The sequence below is a fragment of the Canis lupus genome, chromosome Y (assembly GCF_048164855.1).
Source record: "Canis lupus baileyi chromosome Y, mCanLup2.hap1, whole genome shotgun sequence".
Lineage (NCBI taxonomy): Eukaryota > Metazoa > Chordata > Mammalia > Carnivora > Canidae > Canis > Canis lupus.
In genome coordinates this window covers 2,243,975-2,256,719 of record NC_132877.1, presented here as the reverse complement: position 1 = coordinate 2,256,719, position 12,745 = coordinate 2,243,975, and the positions used below count along the sequence as shown (strand labels likewise).

Below are 12,745 nucleotides of genomic sequence, written 5' to 3'. Positions count from 1 at the left end.
TGCACGGAAAAGCGTCCTCAGCCTCCTTTGGTTCCAGACATGGCCGTGACATTCATTTCTGGCCCATCACATGTAGGAGAGATGCTGAAGGCAGATTCAGGTCATTTCCAAACCAATCTGCTTGCCCTCCATTCTTTTTCTCTGCTCAATTGGCCAACAGGAAAACCCTCTTCCACATCTCTTCACAACAGTGTGATGGATTAGATTATGTCCCTCATGGGGAGGGGAAAAAAGATATGTTGAAGTCCTAACCCCCAGTACTTCAAATACAACTTTATTTGGAAATAGGGTCTTTGCAAATGTGATTAAGTGAAGGATCTGGAGATGAGACCATCCCAGATCAGGGTGGCCTTAAACCCAATGACAGGTGTTTTGATAAGATGCACAAGAGGAGACACATCCACGTGAGGATGGAGACAGACACGGGAGGGATGTGGCCACCAGCCCAGGGACGCCTGGGGCCCCAGACAGGAGGGCAGGAGGGACCCTCCCTGGAACCCATTGATCTCAGTGGTCCTGCCCCATGTAGACCTCAGACCTCTGGTCTCCAGAGCCAAGGGATTATGGATTCACACTGTTTTAGGCTCACCTAGTCTGTGGTCCTTTGTTACAGCATCCAGAAGACACTCATACCTGCAGTTTAGCCTGTGTTGTTCTGGTAGAAAAATGCCGATCGTGAAAGCATGTGAGATAACACATTTATCATATTTTCCAGCTAAAACTGGCCCAATACAACAACCTCATTTTACAGGCAAAACTCAGTTCTGGTGATATGAAAAAACTTTCCTTAGGAGTAATTGTCTATTTTTGAAAGATGGACTTTATCAGGTCAAAGGGGCTCTTTAAAAAAAAAAAAAAAAGAAAAGAGTTTGCTAACAGTTTTTTTTTATCATGAATTATTAAGATTTATTAAATGTTTTTTTTAAATACAAAAAAATACCAAACAAAAAAAAAAAAAAACAAAACAAAACTTTGCCCTCTACTCTCCCACTGGATTGAGTCATGTTCATGTATTTGTGAGTCATCAACCATTCTTAAATTACTAGGATAACCACAATTTGGTTATAAGGGACAATTAAGAAAATAGTTGTCTGAATCATACACTACTTCCAAATAAACACTGTGATTTTTTTATTCCCACAACAGTGCTCACGGGAATGGAGTCTAAGAAAAGCACTAGATAGGATTTAGACTCCCCACATACATATATAGTTCTGTTTGCCTTGTTATTAGCATGATTTATTTTTTTAATAATTTTTAAAAGATTTTTATTTATTTATTCATGAAAGACACAGAGAGAGAGAGAGACAGAGACACAGGCAGAGGGAGAAGCAGGCTCCATGCAGGGAGCCCGATGTGGGACTCGATCCCGGGACCCCACGATCATGCCCTGGCCAAAGGCAGGCACTAAACCACTGAGCCACCCTTAGCGTGATTTAAATAAAAGTGAAAAACAAAGAAAAATCCACCTAAATGTGCCAAAAAACCATAATAATTAACTAAATCATACAACAATCATCCAATGAAATAAATGATATGATTCAGATTTAAATGAATGTGCATGTTGCATACCTTCCCTATATGAAGGACCCCAAATAGTAATTTGTGATTTCTTTCTTTTGCATATATATAGGCTGTACATTTCTTTCTTTTTTTTAAGATTTTATTTATTGATACTGTGCATTACAGGATTTGACAATGACTCGGTTCGTCTGCATTTCCTCCCAGACCACCAGCTCCAGGAGGTGGGGGCAGGTTCTGCTTTGCTCTAGTCCCCAGCTCCTAGCATGGCCTCCAGCTAAGAGCATGAGGTTGAAGAAATACTTGCGGAGCAAATGGATGTTTGTAGTGAGAAAATAGTGGAGAGTTATTACAATGGCCAAGGTGAAAATTAAGCGCTCCGACCCACAGAGCAGACACAACGAAAGACTGCAGTGGAAATGGACAGCAGGCATTCGTGCTAGCACTTAAGGTGAAAGCTGCTCCGGCTTAAAACTGCTCTTCAAACACCCTGGGAAGGTGCCATGTGGGGGACCAACCTGTCCCACAGTGAGTCCAATACAACCAGTTTCCCCTCCTGTTTCAGAAAAGAAAACCACTGGGCGGTGGTGAGGGACAGAAGGAGAGAGAAATCCTAAGCAGGTTCCACACCCAGCATGGAGCCCTACAAGGGATTCGATCTCATGACCCCGAGATCAAAAGTCACATGCACGGACTGAGCCAGCCAGGCCCCTCTGTGTTTAACTTCTCGGGGAACCACTCAACTGTCTTCCACAATACTGCACCATTCTACATTTCTACCATCAATATGTGAAAGTTCTAATTTCTCCACATCCTACCAACACTAGTTTGATCTATAATATGTTGTCTATGTTTTGTCTAGCTGTCCTAGTGGGTGTGAAGTGGTATTTCATTGTAGTTTTGATTTGCATTTCCCTAACGGCTAATGATGTTGAGAATCTTAAAAAAAAAGATTCTATTTATTTATGATAGACATAGAGAGAGAGAGAGGCAGAGACACAGGCAGAGGGGGAAGCAGGCTCCAATGCAGGGAGCCCGACGTGGGACTCGATCCCGGGACTCCAGGATCGTGCCCTGGGCCAAAGGCAGGCGCTAAACCACTGAGCCACCCAGGCATCCCAGCCTGTACATTTCTAAATAATGCAAGTGTTATTAAAAATAGTGGATATGAAAAAAAAATAGTGGATATGAGTTTTTAAGTGTCTTTAAAAACCTCTTTCTCTTCTTCCCAGATTGAAAGACAACTAATAATAACCAGTGTTATTTGGCAGCATCACTCAAAACAATGCAGATATTGAAGAAAGTGTTATTTACCTCCTGGTGAAGAAAAAGAAGGATTATCTAGGAACTCTCAAAAAGATGCAGATACAAAAAAAAAAAAAAAAGATGCAGAGACATCCAAATGCCAATGGCAGGCAAAAAATAAAAATAAAAAAAGCAAAATCAGAGGTGGGTTCTTACTGGCTGTGGATGGTCCATTTGTGTTGTTGGGGATTTAGGCGCCGATGAGCAACTTGATGCATTTTTTTTTTTTTTTTTTTTTTTTTTTTTTGCAATTTGATGCATCTTACTAGAGACAGCCAGTGTGTGTGTGTCAGGTGTATCTGGGCGGGTGATCATCCGCACCTGTTCATTCCCTCGTGTCTTCCGAAACCCTTTAAGGATGTGACAAAATGGACCAGACAGGTGTCTTGCCTCAGGGGACAGGGATCCTGGGCTGACAGGTGTCTTGCCGCAGGGGACAAGGATGTTGAGCCCACAGGTATGCCATGAGCCATCCTGAAGCTGCCTTCATCCATCCACATCCTATTCTTCTGCAGACACGCGTGGATAAGTGGCTCCAAACATTGGCCCTATCTGATGCCTGACCTTTACGAAACCGCAGACTACACATATTTAAAAACGATCCGATATGTCATTAGAAGCATGCTACCCTTTTCAGCAGACATGCCGTTTCCACCTGGCCCCCAAATATTTTGCCTTCGAGTTGTTGTGCGACGTCTCTGTGCCGCCGCGTGAATGTTCTGCTTGACCAGAAAAGTCCAAAGCTGATAATTTGTTTGACCTTTGTTTAAAAATAAATTGTTTTGCCTATCAGAAGATAACAGGGACATGAGGGAAAATAATGAGCCGGACTGTCGCTCGGCCAAGGTAGAAAGAAATTGGATGAGCAACCACTGAGCCTTGAAAGATCCCGAAGCTTTCCGTGACATTCCTTTAGCTCATAATGCATTATTTAATGCTGTTTGCTATCTGGGAAGAGAAAAACAAAAAAACAAAAAAACAAAAAGGCTGAAGTGCTTTGAACAACTGATGTCAATATTGCCTGAAATCTGCTTCACTCACTTTTTTACTCCCCTCATGTCCAAGACACGGAAAATCCACCTGAACCCTTGGGTTTCTTACCAAACGGAAATGTCGCAAGGGCTGGGATTTAAGAAAGTGCCGCGTCCTAAAGACAGGGCTTGATCTCTTTGTCTACTGAAATGTCAAAAATGGTACCCAAGCGTATTCCTGAGCGTATTTATTAATGGATTTCCACTCAGTGATCTTGGGAAGGGTGGTTGACCTCAACACAAACCCTTCTTCGCCATACGAAGCCAGGTCGTTCATTAATGCGTCCCCGCTATCCAACCAAGGGACACCATTTCTCATCCACCCACGTGGTGCTCATGCTTTGGACATTCGACGGATCATGAAATCCTTAATTTCCACCCCTACCCCTACCACTCCCCTGAGTCATAGGGCATGGGCCGCATTTTCTTCCCCCCCTAAATCGTATCAAACTCACTTATGTTCACACATTCATTTTCTGAGTCGTCATGCAAGGAGCCTTAAACTATGTAACTGTGATCACGCGTCCTTATTTCCTGTTGACCCCACTGTGTCTGTGTCTGTGTCTGTGTCTGTGTCTGTGTCTGTGTCTCACCAACCTCAGGAGATGCCCACTCTTGGTCAACATCACAGTCGCACATGGAGGCAGAACAAAAATGCGGCAAAGCTCACTCCGGACCGCCCCGGTCCAGCCTTCTTGTTGGCCTGTGCTTCACCTATGGGAACATCATCTCTTTACCTGACCGGTGTCCCTTCATATTTTGCTTTTCTCAGCCTTCCTTCACGGTGCTCATTTTCCCTCGACCATGAACACACGGAAGAGGAAAACTCACCCGCGATCGCTGATTTGCTCCGTTCTGTTCTGAACCAATGCGTTTCTCTTCTTCCGAGCCTCGACATCTTTCCCCGAGTCGATCTCCGGTTATGTATAAAGTTATCTCTCCTGGGCAGCCCTGGGTTTCTTCATCCGTTGCAGGAAAACACTACCAGCATCTCCCTATAATGTCATAAATGAAAAGTTTTTCTATTCCCTCCACATGATTTTCCTGCAAAAAAACAAACAAACAAACAAAAAAACAAAACAAAAAAACTCTTCTCTAGCTCTTGGCCCAGAAGCTATATGAATCCCCTAATCTGCATTAATCATCACGTTTTTCCCTTACGTTTCCACCTCTCTTTGGATATTTGAATGCAAAATGCGTCTTCAAATAATCACATACGTACATCAGGACGTGTGTTCCACAACATACATGACAAAACGCAGCCTCACACCATATAACATACGACGACCGTATTCCCATCTCTTTATGGATCCGCTTTCTTGACCTCCCCATTATCTTTCCAATACTGTTTCTACTCTGTTCCAGTAAGTTCAACGAGGCATGTATGACTGAGCAAGAACGATGGAGCAGAGATCTTGGGTCTGCACCGAGAGCAGGTCTTGGACCTAGATCCTGAGCACACCTGCCTTTTACTTTTGCAAGGAAACTGCCTAAATATTTTAGAGTGAGATATTATAAAGTCAAAGTTTTAAAAATTGGTAACGTGTATCTGTGTCTTTGCTTTTCGTATTTTAAGATGATGTAGTTTATAACAGCCTGGAGGACAGGCTCAAAGTTCTCAACACGTATGGGGCAGGGGGTGCGCTAAGGGTCTTGTGCCTGAGACCGGCCTGATTTCTTTCCACCTCTAGTTCTGGCTCTTCACTTCTTCAGTATCCCATACTCCATCCACCCCCTTCACATACGCCATGTTCCAGCCCCGCCCCCCATGGGCGTCCATCCTCCATCCACACCCCTCACATACACCATGTTCCAGCCCTGCCCCCCCTGGGCATCCATACTCCATCCACCGCCCCTCACATACACCATGTCCAGCCCTGCCCCCCCAATCAGCGTCCATACTCCATCCACCCCCTCACATATGCCATATCCCAGCCCTGCCCTCCATGGGCATCTATATTCCATCCACCGCCCCTCACATACACCATGTTCCAGCGCTGCCCCCCTTGGGCATCCATACTCCATCCACCCCCTTCACATTCACTATATCCCAGCCCTGCCTCCATGGGCGTCCATACTCCATCCACCCCCATCATATACACCATGTTCCAGTCCTGCCCCCCCGGGCGTCCATACTCCATCCACCCCCATCACATACACCATGTTCCAGTCCTGCCCCCCTGGGCATCCATACTCCATCCACCCCGTCACATACACCATGTTCCAGCACTGCCCCCCCTTGGGCATCCATACTCCATCTACCCCCTTTACATACGCCATATCCCAGCCCTGCCCTCCATGGGCGTGTATGCTCCATCCACCCCCCTCACATACACCATGTTCCAGCCCTGCCCTCCATGGGTGTCCATGCTCCATTCACCCCTACAACAGGCTCACAATCACCTGGAAGCCCAGTAATGCTGTTGGGTGTGTGGCTCATGAAATAAGATACAAGCCCTGAATGTGGATGCAGGCAGAGCCATTGCAACAGAAATTTCCAGGGTCCCAGATACTCAGAGCAGGTTCTAAAATGGAGTGCAGGTTCTTGATCCCTTGGACTCCTTGCAGGAAGCTATGTGGGTGGAGGAGAATCAGAACTGGGTGCTTGCAAGCCGAGTTGAGGACAGAAGCCTGTGTAGCCTTGATGCTCATGCTTGTGCTGCCATCAGGCGTACTTCGGAGTCATCACATAGCCCGTCCAGCGCACAGCACCCATCCTGGGTTTTCCATCCCTGGCACCTTTGAGTGTCAGTCACCAGAATGAGAGTTGCCCAACGCTGGGCACCATTTGCAAATACCCAAGAAGGGAAGAGCTACTTCTCTTCGGCATGCTGCCCCATGCCTGGAAGGGGAGGACTTGTATTTGGCACCAGGTCTACGTTCGTACAGATGCCCTGAGCTTTAGGTATTCTAACCAACCCTTGAGGAGGGCATCACCCTTCTTTCTGAGTGACAGGTGCGCCCTGGCTAACCCACCTATAACCCACCTTCATGTGGAGCATACACTGCCCTACCTATTCCTGTAGTGGTTAGCTTGGGTTTCAGCATGAGCCACTGAGCTGGACACTTAGAATGTGTTCACGTTCCCCTACGTATGTTCTGCTCACCTGGTGGCTTTAGGAATTTCAGGTTCTTTTCTGGTTAGAGTATTTACTCCTAGCTTCTCTGTGAACAGCCGGGTCCATGCGGGCTGTCAGTCTGTCTTCATTCCTGCAGACCTTCCCACGTTCCTGTTGCTATCATATGCATTTCCGTAAGAGAGAGTGTTTACTTGACTTCCCTCCCCGCCGCTCTTCTAAACAAACTCTGGCATCTGCTGTCTATGGAGAGGGGACAAGCGCTTATCTCTGCTTCCTTGCAAAACCCCTCGTGACGCTTTGCTTTGTGTGCAGAAGGCTGGTTTTGTTTATCGCTTTGGAGACACAAGTCCACAAGCATTAGTTTCTGTTGCCTCTCACTCTTAACGCCTGCCCTGTCTGTGTGCGGTCGGAGCTCCTGCAGGCGGATTATGTCGAAAGTTTTCTCTTTCATCATTGCAACGGGCCCTACAGCTCTGTGTGCAATTCTCAGCTGCTTTGCCTGGTGATGTACGCTCTGTCTCCCAACCAGAGAGGCTCTCAGTGGAAGCCACTTGGACCTTCTGTACTCGCCCTTCAGAGATTCCCTCTTACTTCCCATGTACTCCTTCCCTCTTACCTTCTTTATTACTATTATCCTTTGAGACATTAAACCACCGTTCCTTCACAATAGGCCTTTAGATCTTTCTTGCATTATAGTGCCTTTCATGACATCAGTAGAAACGTGTGATCGTATACCTTAGATGCTTCCTTTGGCCTACGACAGGAGGAATATCTCTGAAGCTTATTGCCACCATTTACACATCTTCATGGATTCAATAATATCAGAGTTCTACTCTAATAAGAAGTATTGGACAAACCGCTAGACATTTTCATGTCCACATTAGACTCAGTCCCAGGATAATTTTAAAAACGGCTCTCACATGGTAGTAAGTGTCTCCCTGAATATCTGAGAAGGTAGACACAGCAGTAAGATCACACAGAAAGGATCAGGCCAGAGGAGACGGTTAACCACCCCTTAGGGCACTTGCCACCAAATTACTTTTAAACACAAAGAAAAACACCTTGCCTCAGCTTCCCAAGAAAAAACGAACACCCCAACCCAAAATTGAACAGTTCTTTATGGTTCTTCCACTCATGTTGTTTACTGCACCTTCCAGGTACCGTGTGCATCTGCTTGAGATATGGGGCAAATGGCGGCACCTACCCACAAGAGGAGGTGGGATCTCGAGACTTCGAAAGAGGCAGGTCATCTGGGAAAGTATTGGCCTTATGAAGGATGGGCCGGTGGGCAGCGTCTACCTGAGAACTTTCCTTGGGCTGCTCTATTTTGTTACAAACCGCCTTTCGTATCAGTGAGCCCCAAACAGCAATGACCAACCCTGATCACCTAACATAATATCTTCCCCGACTTGAGAATAGTCAGAATCTCACTCATCACTGAGAACCTCTCTGGATTTTGTCTGTCCCTCCTCTACTTAAGTGGCAAGCTCACGTTCATCTCCTAAATGACCTAAATGGTGGGGTTACCCTTTCAAAGGCCCTCACAAAGTTGCGGTGGAGACAAAAACCCTACCAATACCCCATGCAAAGTTGCAGGGGAAATGGAAAGAGAGGTATTAGTAAAGGTAGTTCATCCATCATTGTAGCCAACTCTCTTCCTCAGCAAGTGGACCCCAAGGGATACACCTCGAAAATTTTCTCACTGGTGACCTTAGTTTCCTCCTTTAGTCTCCCTCCCCATTTTAGGCATCTGAAAACCACCAATGGCCCATAAGTCTGCAGCTATTTGCTTCTACTGGTGCCAACACCTCCAGTAGAGTCATCAGTAAACCAGGCGGCCATTATGCCTCCACCATCAAATGGTCATGGGAACCCCCACCCACCCCATGAGGCCACTAGGTATAGGTTTCAGAAGAACAGGCAGTGCAACAGAATGGGAATCACAGACTGTCAGACCAAAGATCCTTCATATTTAGGTCCTGCTTCCACCCTCAGGAACTGTGAAAGCTCAGTCCCAATTATGACCAAAGGCTGATGCCCACACCAACTCCATGGTGGTGGGCATGGGCAGTTCAGGATGGGGACCTTGGGTTGTGTAGTCACTAAGTTCTAACTGAGCCTCTCTTTCTATTTGCTGGGACTCAAAAAGCAGCTCTGAAGCTGGTTTTCATTGAAAGGCTGGCTCTGTGCAGAGGGAGACTTAGTTCATAACCTTGAGAACTTGACTCTTGTCCTCATGTAGATGCTTCCATCAGGTTCTGATTAAGCAAACTCTACAGGTGCTATTGGGTCCTCAAGGCCAAGTAGCATGGCTGCTTCCCCCGAGCTGCTAAAATTCCTCTCCTTAATGTGGTCTCTTTGGAAGCACTGAAACCCAGTATGTTTGAATACCCCAAAGGAGGGCTGGAAAATACCTCTTCTTCCAATTTGGATGAAATGCTCCGACAAGTCACAGCCAGCAGACCCCACAAAAATTTCATAAGAGTGACCAATCTCTTAATTTGTGTGTGATATTCTTCTACTATCCTTGGCTAACATTTCTCCTCCAAGCCCTTCAAGGTAGTTGCTTCTTGCTTAGCAGGTGCTATCGGCACGATGTAATCAAAACTGGGTGCAAGGATGAGCCTGTCTCCTGACGTAGCATGGTCATCACAGACTCCTCCACTGAAGATGGCTCCTTGATGGAAGTTGGCATAATACATGGCGTCTCCTGTTACATCCCTGCTTCTTGAACTGTCTCCTTCTGACAGTTGACCTTTGATGATAAGAAAAGTGACACAAAAGCATTTGCCATATCCATGGGTGCTTCCAGGTTCCAGAGTTGATGTTAACCACGTGTGGAACAGCAAAGAAATTAGCACCACCATATGAGTAAGCTCTCCATGATCCATGAAATCTCTACAACCCTCCAGCTTCCAGTCAAGCCCAAGAGACTCCTTATATTGGCTTGATTTAGTTTGCTAGGGCTTCCATAACACAATACCACAGATAGGGGGGCTTAAACCACAGCCATTTATTTTTCACAGTATTGGAGGCTGGGAGTCTGAGATCCAGGCAGGGCTGAGGGTGGTTTCTCCTGTGGCCTCCTCTTTCCTGGGTGTGTAAACCCCATATTCTCCCATGTCCTCACGTGGCTGCCCCTCTATGTGTATCTTGTCCTCATCCCCTCTTTTTATGGGATCAGGGCCCATCCTAGTGACCTCATTTTACCTTAATCCCCTCTACAAAGATTCCGCCTCCAAATTCAGTCTCATGCTGAGGTCCTATGGGTGAAGGCCTCAACATGTGAGTTTTGGGTGGACGCAATTCAGTTCATAACAAGCACACAGTAAGGAATACTATCCATACATTATTGACAGACTCTAAAGACAGCACTCATCTCCAGTATTTCCCAGGAACTTACTGGGTTGTTGGGTGGGTTTACGGTTTTGGTAAAAAGAGATTACCTGACAGGTCCTGCTATTATAACCCTGACTTGAATGTAAAAAGCTAATGTTGAGGTCCCTGCTAGGTATTAAGTATATGGACTCAAAATACTATGTTGAGAAACAGAAGAAATAGTGACATAGTGGCTTAGACCAATGACAAGGATTTGTATCATGACTCCATTTAAATGAACCCCTTCCCTGAAAAATCCCCTTCTCAGTTTCAAGAAAAGTGTTCTGAGCCATGGAGGATGTGTGCTAACTCAGAGCCAGTAACCCCAAATCCTCAAAAGCCTGGTCATTTTCATTCTTAACATAAAGTAACTTTTGTAAATGGCATCGACTCACTTTGGGAACACGCCTTGGATGTCATAACAGGGTCCTTCCTGGATGACTCCCAGTCTGGAAATAATGAAGCTCTGGGTACAGTTGAGGCACCACATGCCACACTAGAAGTACCCATTCATCGTAACTATATAGTTTCCCAATGTTGGAGCATAACACATGCAGCTTCTCTCCTTGGGCCCCGAAGATGTCATGATAAGTTAGCCTTCAACAGAGATCTTGGTGAGTGAAACCTGCCGGTTCCCACACTGATCCTGATCTCATCCACCACGTCTAATGATGTTGAGTGCTTAAATAATCTCACGTGGACTTCACTCACTTTCTTCCTCCCCAGTGATGACATGAGCACATTTCAGATGCCACAGGATATGACTCTCATCCCTTGTGTCTGAGTCCATTAAGGCTGCCATGGCCAAATCCCACAGATTCCCCCATTAAGAGACTCTTAAACAACAGACATTCCTTTCTCCTAATCCTGGAGGCTGGAAATCAGAGATCCAGGCATGGGCAAGGCTGGGTTCTGGTGAGATCTCTCTGCTTGGTGTGTAGACAGGGCCACTCTCCTGTATTTTCTCCTGGCCTTTTCCTTGGCCACCAGACCTTTTACATCAGAACCCTACCTCTTTATGACCTCATTGAGCTTTCATTACCTCACAAAAGCCCTATATCCAAATCACTCTCTCCCTAAAATAAATAAGTAAATCTTAAATATGTATACTTCTTGGAGTTCTTATGAAGGGAGAGGACCTTATCATGAGTCCCCATGGAGAACACAGGCGGGTCACATGTGCCCAGAGTCTTCATATTCTTCCCTTCACATCCCTCTGGGGGCTGTGTGACATCTCACCTTCTTCAGTCTTTAATCAACACACCAAACGGTTAAAGGCCCTCCCAGATGCTCTTGTAGATGGAGCCGTAAAAATAAATTTAAATAATTTTTAACAATTTTCCTCCTTCCTTGACTAGCACATTCAGTATCTTTCCCCATTTCCACACATGTTCTCCTGGATTTCCTGGTTTAGAGGAAAAAAAATAAGCTTAATATTGCCTTCATTGTAGGGCATGCTTCTCTTCTTCCTGGATTCATTTAATACAAATGACCCCAAGGCCAGCTGGGATCTGACTTTTCAGATCGTTCTGGAGGTCACTGGAAAGAAAAAGAATGGGGCCTAGAGAGAAATGACAGTCCCTTGGGAGGTAACATCTCAGGTGAGCTGATATTTCAGGTGAGATGACATCTCAGGTAAGGATGTAATAGGGTGTTCCCACAAGGTCAGGACTGAAATATCCTGGGTATTTATGAGTGAGGGAACATCCATGTCAGGATGCCCTCTCTCTGTCAAATAAATAAATAAAATATTTTTTTAAAGGATAACAACCGTTGGAGTGTCCCATCCTCCCCATCAACTTGACCAGAAACTAAGGAAACTTGCCCATGATAATTTGTTGAAACCAAGTAGCACATCACCAACTAAATTTCACATATATCAAACCTGGGCCCATAAAAAAAAAAAAAAATCGAACCTATTTTAAAGGTAAGTTGGAAAATCCCTTCTTTTCTAGTAATGCCAAGAAATAACATTTTGAATCAGGAATTCTTTTTTTCTTTAAGAATCCATAGATCAGGGGATCCCTGAGTGGCTCAGAGGTTGAGCATCTGCCTTCAGCCCAGGGCGTGATCCTGGGGTCCCGGGATTGAGTCTCACATGGGAGGAGCCTGCTTCTGTGAGGAGCCTGCTTCTGTAAGGAGCCTGCTTCTCCCTCTGCCTGTGTCTCTGCTTCTCCCTCTGTGTGTCTCTCATGAATAAATAAAATCTTAAAAAAGAAAATAATCCATAGATCATGGGGCATCTGGCTGGCTCAGACAGTAGAGCACATAGCTCTCGATCTCGGGGTTGTGAGTTCAAGTCCCACATTGGGCGAAGAGATTGCTTAAAAATAAAATCTTAAAAAAAAAAACCCCATTGCACAGTAAGAAATACCTACCTGAATCTATAGCTCTTACTGCCCGTGAGCCAATTAAAATGGCTTTTTGGAG

The 12,745-nt window shown here is 45.5% G+C and overlaps 1 long non-coding RNA gene across 1 annotated transcript; it reads right to left on the bottom strand.

Annotated features, from left to right (window-relative positions):
* Positions 1–2,604: 2,604 nt before the first annotated feature.
* LOC140629008 (uncharacterized) lies at positions 2,605–11,291 on the bottom strand. The gene is made up of 3 exons (XR_012026883.1): positions 10,711–11,291; positions 4,455–4,852; positions 2,605–3,774 (listed from the first exon to the last, which is right to left on the bottom strand). It is a non-coding gene; the product is annotated as an uncharacterized lncRNA (long non-coding RNA).
* Between the last annotated feature and the right edge of the window lie 1,454 nt (positions 11,292–12,745).